A 10,000-nucleotide genomic window follows, 5' to 3' on the forward strand; every position below is an offset into this window, starting at 1 on the left:
ACAACTGAGCTCTGAAGCCACAACTTCTCCATAACAGAAAGCATCCGAGGCTCCTTCATCAAGGTGGAGATGGCCATACTTGCTGCTGCTCCAGCTTACTTTTCCCACAAAACAGTCCCCTCAGTCAGCTGATGGTGAAGATAACTAACCAGAACCAGTCCCCTCAGTCAGCTGATGGTGAAGATAACTAACCAGAACCAGTCCCTCTCAGTCAGCTGATGGTGAAGATAACTAACCAGAACCAGTCCTCTCAGTCAGCTGATGGTGAAGATAACTAACCAGAACCAGTCCTCTCAGTCAGCTGATGGTGAAGATAACTAACCAGAACCAGTCCTCTCAGTCAGCTGATGGTGAAGATAACTAACCAGAACCAGTCCCCTCAGTCAGCTGATGGTGAAGATAACTAACCAGAACCAGTCCTCTCAGTCAGCTGATGGTGAAGATAACTAACCAGAACCAGTCCTCTCAGTCAGCTGATGGTGAAGATAACTAACCAGGCTCCCATCAGCACTGGTTCATAACACAACAGAACAAAACTAATTATGACTCATTCAAAAGACCAATATTTAGAACATTGGAGAAAGCAAACAAAGTAGACCAAATTATTATTTGACAGATTATCTTCACACTGTCAGAGATACGAAGAAGAGACGGATCCTGACTAAATACAGGCTCAGTGACCACCAGCTGGGTCAGACAGAGATACACTTCCTCCTCCACTGGGAAAAACTATCTTCACTAAGAGATTTACACCTTGGAAAAATAGCCAAAAAAAGTTAACACCAGAAGAGAAGCTGGTAGTTCTCCTAGGAGAGGTGACAGCAGCTCCACTGACAGCTACATATGGATCTGCCTGCTACAGCCTGAGGGACTCACACCACTTAGGATCCCAACATTACAGATCTGTTTAGTAGCCTATTATATAGTAATTATATTATACAAAACTGTATGTGAGAGAGAGAGAGAGAGAGAGAGAGAGAGAGTCTGAGTACCTCCGCTGTCTGAACACTCCTGTTTTCTGAACGATAGTTTAAACATCGACGTACTATGTGAAGTCATTTCATCATCTGCTGTCTTAGTTTGTGATCCTCTGTGTCTTGTTGCTAATGACAACTGTTTTCGTCTTCTCTGAGGTGATTTTCGGCCGTTTGACGCATTTCTTTCAACATTTTGAGCTACCGCGGAAATGTCAGAGCGCGTCATGTGACGATTCTGAACGAATCACGTTGTCAGAAATTGGCATCAGCCAATGAGATTGCGCATTTTCAGTTAAATCCCCCCTTTTACTTTCACGATTGGTTGCTGATAAAAAAGAAATGACCATATTTGGATCCGACAGCATTGTACAGGAGAAAGAGAGCTTTCCAACGGTATATGTGATGACAGGGTGCAGACAGCGATCGCGGAGCAGCGCGATGATTTAGAACGCCAACTTTTGTTGAATTTAGATGAAATCTACCGACGCAAACAGACAAAGTGGAGTAAAATAAAGACCTAAATGTGTATTTCGGACTTTATTTCACCACAAGTCTGAAAGAAGACATGTTATTGAAGCCAAATAGCCCAAAATCTCAAAATTGACCAGTGAAAAAAAAACGATGTTTTTGCCTGCCGTGTCTCGCCTTAAGTTTTGTACACTGTGTGTGGTGTCAGACTGAAAGCCAAGTTCATTCATTTGCTCACCAGAAACGGGATATACCCCTAACGTTTTATAACGTCAGCCGTGGAGGTAACCAGTCTCCCTGGTTTTCAGACCACGGTCGGAAGCGAAACGATCAGGAAAGGTTAACACATTGAACATTTTAAATCAAACAGCTTATTAACATGCGTTTGTTGCCCCGTGTGAGCTGATGACCTCATCTGTTGACATTTCTGAATGCCTGAAAATGAAAATGAGATTTTAACTGTCGGGCTCGGGTCGGACCCGAGCAGCACTCTAATGTGTGTGTGTGTGTGTGTGTGTGTGTGTGTGTGTGTGTGTGTGTGTTTTTTTTTTTTTATCAAACATGACTTTATTTTGTTAAAGTATTGATTGGCTGATACTCGTCTAACATCATTTTCAATAAAAGTGAAGGTTTCCAGAAAAAAAAACATTATCTACCATCATGGTGTGGTTTGTCTTCAGCCTGTTCTGGCTACAGAGCTGTAGATGATGGAGTCCTCCACCTCCTCCACCGGTCTGAAAATGAATAAATATCAAACAGAAGATGAGTTTTTCCCAACCTGGACTTTATGTATGCAGCCTTAAACAAGAAACAGGCTGTAATGTAATCCTACATGACAAATGTATAGCATCAGTTAGTGTCCACTAAAAGTTCTGTTGTTGCTGCTGACAGACTCAGATTATTATTCTAAGTGTCTGACAACATTATGAAAGGATCCCTACAGAGATAGACCTTTTAGTTAAAGAGTAAGATCCTTTTAGTTTAACATGAAACCCTTAATTCACCCATTTACATGTGGAAATATGCTGGCTCTATACACGCTAAAAGTCCTGATTATTTACATGGAGTCTGGTGAGTTTGGTGATGGGGATTTTGGGGCTGTTTCATGTTAAACTAAAAGGATCTTACTCTTTAACTGAAAGGTCTATCTCTGTAGGGATCCTTTCATAATGTTGTCAGACACTTAGAATAATAATCTGAGTCTGTCAGCAGCAACAACAGAACTTTTAGTGGACGCTAACTATTTAATACTGAACCCATTTCAAAGAGTTTTCTTCACATCAGTCACTTAGAAACCACTGCAGGGGAAAATAGGTTCCATGTTGAAAATACCAAAGTCTGAAGGTATGAACAGGGCCATGTTTAGCAGCCTCCAGTACCTGGCCTGCTTCTTGTGTGTGAACTGGACCGAGGCGTAGCTGACTTCCTCCACAGCGCTGCTGGGTCCCTGCTGCTCAGCAAGCTGCAGGAAGTCGTTGCTGTAGATGTTATCAGAGTTCTGAAAACCACAGACAGAGATGAAGAAAGACAGAAAGAGATGAAGAAAGACAGAAATAGATGAAAAAACACAGAAAGAGATGAAGAAAGAGAGACTCATGAGACAGATCCTTCATCTGCAAACTAAAATAAGCAGTGAAACACCTCAGCTCACCTCTTGTTCCCCGTCCCGTCCCACAGCTGTCTGATCCAGACCTGCTGCTCTCTTCCTGCAAACACAACACCATGATCACAATATTTGGGGTTTTTGTGATCATTTGGGGTTTTTGTTTCCAGTTCTCTAGTACTTTTGTGTGTTTCTCTGTTGGCCTGCCTTTGTGTCTCCTGTGTTTTCCCCTCCTCCTGCCTGCTACTGCCAGCTGACTGCGCACACCTGGTCATCATTCCATATCACCGTTCTCCCGCCACACACACCTGCCTGCCATCTACAATCAAGCTCAGTACTTCAACCCCGGCTCCACTCACTATCTTCACTGGATCATTGTCTCTGCCACTCTGGTGACACTAGATACAAGCTCACTCTCTGAACATTCGTAGACATATCTGCCATTTTCCTGTGCCTGTCCTCACCTCTCTCGTGTCTCTCCCCTGCAGCCATCATCTCCATGCCTCGCTCCCACCCCCAGTCAACTGGCTTCACCACTCGGGTCTTTCCCTACAGCTCTCCACTTCATCCTACCTTCACTCCTGCTTCCAGCCTTCCCTCCTTGGATTCTCCCTGCTCCCCGGACTTCTGTGTCTCCTCCGCGGTTTCTTCGGCCCCGGTTCCCCTGCGGTCCCCGAGATCCCTCGCCTTCCTATCCCAGTGAGTCCCTCTCCATCCTATCCCCTGTCTTCCCTCTCCTTCCTAGCTTCTGCCCCTGAGTCCCTCGTCCTCCTAGGCTTTGCCCTTGAGTCCCCTAGCTCCCTCGCCATCCTACCCCAGCAAGCTCCCTCGTCATCCTTCCCCAGCCCTCATGTCTCCGCTCCTGTTTTTTGGCATCCGCCTCCCCATATCTCCCCCCTTTCTTTGTTAAAATAAACCTGATTTTGTTGTTGAACGTTGCACTTGGGTCTGTTCTGTCCTTCCACACAACAGAATGATCCAGCCAAACATGGACCCAGCAAAGTTCAAGCCTCTCCTCCACCCCATGGAGTCAGAGGTGAAGCGGTTGACCTTTTTGTTTTGCTCCCTTTACAAGGAGGATCCCACCTCAGCCTGGCACCTCATGATGGTTCGCTGGGAAGAGGTAGAGCGGGAACTCTCCCTTCCAGAGCCCAATGACTCACCCACCAGCCTGCCTGTTCCCCCGGCTGCAAACACTCTGGCCATTGGCGCCTGGTTTGTCACCCAACCCGCTCCTTGGCCGGCTTCCCCAGAGGCTGAGCTCCCTAGTGTCCCCAAGCTCCCTAGTGTCCTCGAGCTGCCCAGTGTCCCAGCACTGCCCAGTGTCCCCGAGCCTTCTAGTGTCCCCATGCTTTCTAGTGTCCCTAGGCAATCCAGTGTCCCCGAGCTGACCAGTGTCCCAGCACTGCCCAGTGTCCCCAAGCCTTCTAGTGTCCCCAAGCTTTCTAGTGTCCCCAGGCTCTCCAGTGTCCCCAAGCTGACCAGTGTCCCAGCACTGGCCAGCGTCCCCGAGCTGACCAGTGTCCCAGCACTGCCCAGCGTCCCCGAGCTTTCTAGTGTCCCCAGGCTCTCCAGTGTCCCCAAGCTGCCCAGTGTCCCAGCACTGCCCGGCGTTCCCAAGCTTTCAGGTATCCCCAGGATTTCTAGTATCCCCAGGCTTTCTAGTGTCCTCGAGTTTACTAGTGTGCCCCCCCCCCCAGAGTTCCTGCTGTTTAGCAGCCCCCCAGAGTTCTGGCTGACCAGCAGCCTCCCTGAATCCCAGCTGGCTAGCCGTCCCCCTGAATCCAGGCTGGCTAGCAGCCTCCCAGATCCCCGGCTGGCTAGCAGCTTCCCTGATTCCCGGCTGGCTAGCAGCCTCCCAGATCCCAGGCTGGCTAGCAGCCTCCCAGATCCCCGGTGGGCTAGCAGCCTCCCTGATTCCCAGCTGGCTAGCAGCCTCCCAGATTCCCGGCTGACTAGCAGCCTTCCAGATTCTGAGATACAGCTGACTCGCCGCCTGGTGCCAGTCCAGCTGACTCGCCGCCCGGCCCCAGCCCAGCTGACCCGCCGCCCGACTCCAGTCCAGTTGACCCGATGCCCGGCTCCAGCCCAGCTGACCCGTCGCCCGGTTCCAGTCCAGCTGCCCCTTCGCCTCCAGAAGGGCTCCGCCTTGGTCGACCTGCTCAGCCTCCAGAGGTGCTCCGCCTTGGCCGACCCGGAGGAGGAGGAGGAGCGCTGCCCTCGCCGTCCTGTCCGGCTGCCGGAGGGGTTTCGCCTTCGCCGATGGCCGCCTAGAAGTCCTCAACTACCTGCCTGGCCGCCTGAGGGATTCTGCCTTAAACACTGGCCACCTGAAGGATTCTGCCTTCGCCACCGGACGCTTCAAGGATTCTGCCTTTGCCGCCGGCCGCCGGACGGATTCTGCCTTCGCCGCCGGCCGCATGAAGGATTCTGCCTTCGCCACCGGCCGCCCGAAGGATTCTGCCGTCGCCGCCGGCTGCCAGAGGGGTTCTCCCTCCACTGCTGCCAGCAGCCCTGCTGGTCTAAGCAGCACAGTCCCCTGTTCCCAGTGCCCGAGTACCCACGGGTCCCCCGTACCCTAGTGCTCACGGTCTCCGGTGCCCTAGCGCCCTCTGTCCATAGTGCCCTAGTGCTCACGGTCTCCAGTGCCGTAGCGCCCTCTGTCCCCTGTTCTCGGGTGCCCTCTGTCTAGAGTTCCTGAGTGCCCACTGTTCCACGGTCCTCAGCCCCGTTGACTCTTTGCCTCCCCGGGACCCTTTTCGTCCTCCTTGGGCTGTTTTGCTTTTTGTGGGCAATTTTGTTTTTGTTTTTTGTAACCTTTTTGGGTCTTTCCCCCTCCAGACCTCCTCGCCCGCACTGGGTTGATTTTTGTTCTTTGTTTTGGTTTTTGGACGTCTGGGAGCCATCCCTAGGGGGGGGTTTTGTTTCCAGTTCTCTAGTTCTTTTGTGTGTTTCTCTGTTGGCCTGCCTTTGTGTCTCCTGTGTTTTCCCCTCCTCCTGGCTCCCGCTTCCAGCCTTCCCTCCTTGGATTCTCCCTGCTCCCCGGACTTCTGTCTCCTCTTCGGTTTCCTCGGCCCCGGTTTCCTCTGCCCTGGTTTCCCCGCGCTCCCCGAGATCCCTCGCCTTCCTATCCCAGTGAGTCCCTCGCCATCCTATCCCCTGTCTTCCCTCTCCATCCTAGCTTCTGCCCCTGAGTCCTTCGTCCTCCTAGGATTTGCCCTTGAGTCCCCTAGCTCCCTCGCCAACTTAGCCCAGCTAGCTCCCTCGCCATCCTATCCCAGCAAGCTCCCTCGCCATCCAGCCCCAGCTAGCTCCCTCGCCATCCAGTCCCATGTCTTCCCTCTCCATCCTAGCTTCTGCCCCTGAGTCCCTCATCCTCCTAGGATTTGCCCTTGAGTCCCCTAGCTCCCTCACCATCCTACCCCAGCTAGCTCCCTCGCCATCTTACCCGAGCCCTCGTGTCTCCACTCCTGTTTTTTGGCATCCGTCTCCCCATATCTCCCTTGGTCTGTTCTGTCCTTCCACACAACACAACACCATGATCACAATAACAAACACAACACCATGATCACAATAACAAGCATAACCTGTATATAATATATATAAACTGTATTACGAAGACAAAGACGGACAGATTTATTAAACTACCTTTTGATGATGCAGACGACCAGAATAACAGCGAAGAGAACCAGCAGGACCCCGACCACCAGACCAACGATCAGAGCCAGACCTCCTCCTGCAGAACACATCAGACATTATCAGGAGACAATGGTGAGATTACAGTCAGAGGGAAACACTTTAACCTTGAAGCAGCTAACGTCATGTTGCTCTGTAACAATCTGACATGTTAGCTTCTGACAGTGTTGTTGTCATTACTTAGAATTCCTCATCGGGGCAACAGAAACTACGTACTACAGCTTTAAGGTGGTCTGACTGTTTTAGATTCAGTTTGTAATTCATATAGACGGACTTGTTGAGTTTGGATCTGGTCTGAAAATGTTTGCAGATAAAAACTGATCAAACTAACCTTCCTCGTCAGCCTCCACATGCAGGCTATACGGGACGGAGAGGGTGCGGTTGTTCTTCTTCAAACCACAGGTGTAGTTCCCAGAATTCTTTGCAGTCAGACTGCTGAGATGGAGGGTGGGGCCAGTCCCTGAGAGGGCGTGGCCATCTCTGAACCAGCTGACCTCCGGTTGGTGGATAGTGCAGCTTTCAGTAGAACAGTTCAGTGTGACTGCTTCCCCTCTTTTAAACTCTCCATCATCTCTGGAGCTTCTTATCTTCATCTGATCTAAAATACATTTACAGTGTTAGTTTTTAATACATTATATTAGATTAGACTAGATAGATTATGGGCCCTATTTTAACGATCTGAGCGCACGGAATGAAGCGCCTGGTGCAGGTGCGTTTAGGGCGTGTCCAAATCCACTTTTGCTAGTTTGACGGCAGTAAAAAAGGGTCCGTGTGCCGGGTGCATGGTTCTAAAGGGTTGTACTTAGTGTCTTCATTAATCAGAGGTGTGTTTTGGGAGTAATCAGAGATCATCTCCCATTCCCTTTAAAAGCCAGGCGTGTTTGGACCTTGGAGCATTGCTATTATGATGGAGGATTTACACCGTAATATTTAGGGCCCGAGCACCGACAGCGGCGAAGGCCCTATTGAAACTAAAGGAATTATTATTAGTACGGCAAATTAATTGCCTTTTTGAGGGGCTTATCATACTCAAAAACTCACCAAAATTGGCAGTCGCAACAAACCTGGTGAACAATTACGTATTTTAAGGGTTTCAGGAATAGGCGCACAAAAATGGCTCGCTAGCGCCCCATACAAAGTTAAAGAAATTGAGCCCCTGCAGTGCGTTTAACATAGACTAACGAAACGTGGTACACATATGTAGCATGTCAAGACGTACAACGAAGCTCATTGGACCCATACCCTTAACCCAAGAGGAAGTCCGCCATTTTGAATTGAAAGTTCAAAATTTGAGCGATTTTGACCATTTCCACATGTCGTACTTTAACAAACTCCTCCTAGAGATTTCTGATCAACTTCAAATTTGGTCTGTGTCATCTTAACACGTTAAAGATGAAAAGTTATTAAAAGAAAAACGTTTCGTCATATAGAGCCGAAGTCACGCCCTTCTACTTCCGCCGACGAAAGTCTCAGTTTATTGTTAAACTGTTGAAGAATAAGACTGTGAAAACACGTAATTAGAAAGACTTCAGACTTCAATGTGGCATGGATGACGTCTCTCTGAAGCTACGACGTCTCTGTGGGTATCATACCGGGGATGTAACATTACTCTAATGAGCAGAGGATCTCGCTCGTTCTTTTGCTTATCTGCTGAAAACACTTCACTGGATAAAACTCATCAGGTAAGATAATGTTACGTGTTGTGGAACAGAGCTAAGCTAGCTAGCTAGCAAGCAAGTTGAGCATCAAGCTAGGTGACGTAAATTGTGTAAGACGAGAGATGTAGTTCACTGAGCAGTTTCACACTAAACTAAGTGGTCATATGACAAACCTACGGTGAACTGAGACTTTCTTCGGCTGAAGAACGTTCTTTTAAATTGAGGAACATCGTACTTTAGACCAGGTTTTTGTTGGTCAATGGCGGGATCACTTTCCGCTGCCTCAAGATAGCAATACGCCCAGAATGCACCTGAACACACCTCCCTGTAACACCAGCACGCCTAGAATGCACCTGAACACACCTCCCTGTAACACCAGCACGCCCAGAATGCACCTGAACACACCTCCCTGTAACACCAGCACGCCCATGGGCCACAGATGGGTGCAGGTGCATTTGCTATTTTAACGACGTGGGCGCTGGACGGGAAACTGACAACTGGGTCGGTCTTAAACTAGCAAAGACAGTTGCGCCAGGCTGCGCTGTACCGCAAGGGGGGGGGTGATCACGGAAGACTTGTATCATGTGGACGCGCCGACAGTTTTGTTGTCATTACTTAGAATTCCTCATGGGGGCGACAGAAACTACGTACTATAGCTTTAAGGTGGTTTGGATTCAGTTTGTAGTTTATATAGACGACTTGTTGAGTTTGGATCTGGTCTGAAAATGTTTTCAGATAAAAACTGATCAAACTAACCTTCCACATGCAGGCTGTACGGCACTGAGAGGGTGCGCTCGTTCTTCTTCAAACCACAGATGTAATTCCCACAATCCTTTGCAGTCAGATAGCTGAGATGGAGGGCGGGGCCAGTCTCTGAGAGGGCGTGGCCATCTCTGAACCAGCTGACCTCCAGTTGGTGGATAGTGCAGATTGCAGCAGAACAGTTCAGTGTGACTGCTTCTCCTCTTTTAAACTCTCCATCATCTCTGGAGCTTCTTATCTTCATCTGATCACCATCTAAAATACATTTACAGAGTTAGTTTTTAATACATTATATTACATTAGACTAGATAGATTATGACTTGTTGGAACTGATGATCCCCGTTCCTCATGTTGTTACAGACCAAGATCACTATACAACTAAAGGTAAAGACAGCCCTCCATCTTTTAGGGTGACTTTACTGTCTTTTAGAGGCTGTAGTGGGTTCTGTTCCAAAGCTAGAACAATACATTGGTATCAAAGTAAACTAGACAACATAAGGAACCCATGCTGTGGTAGCTTGTTGGGAAGGAAGCTAAATATTGCTCCAAACTTAAGCTAAAGTTTGGAGTTGGAGATGGGGTCCAAAAACCAGGAGTCCAGTATACTTGTGGGGTCCCGACAGCCTTGTGAGGCCAAAATGCTGGACCCCACAAGTTTAAAGGTCTGTTTGAGGGTTAAGACTTGGTTTTAGGATTAGGGTTAGAATTAGGTTATGGTTAGGGTGAGGGTAAGGGTTAAGGTTAGGCATTTAGTGGTGATGGTTAAGGTTAGGGTAAGGGGCTAGGGAATACATTATGTCAATGACGGGTCCCCACAAAGATAATGAAACGCACTT

General features: G+C 48.8%; 1 protein-coding gene across 1 annotated transcript in view; it reads right to left on the reverse strand.

Annotated features, from left to right (window-relative positions):
* The window catches only part of LOC116063525 (sialoadhesin-like), an 81,494-nt gene that overhangs the window by 70,121 nt on the left and 1,373 nt on the right, over positions 1-10,000 (reverse strand). The gene's annotated exons all lie outside the window — the stretch shown is intronic.

Source organism: Sander lucioperca, chromosome 10, assembly GCF_008315115.2.
Source record: "Sander lucioperca isolate FBNREF2018 chromosome 10, SLUC_FBN_1.2, whole genome shotgun sequence".
Lineage (NCBI taxonomy): Eukaryota > Metazoa > Chordata > Actinopteri > Perciformes > Percidae > Sander > Sander lucioperca.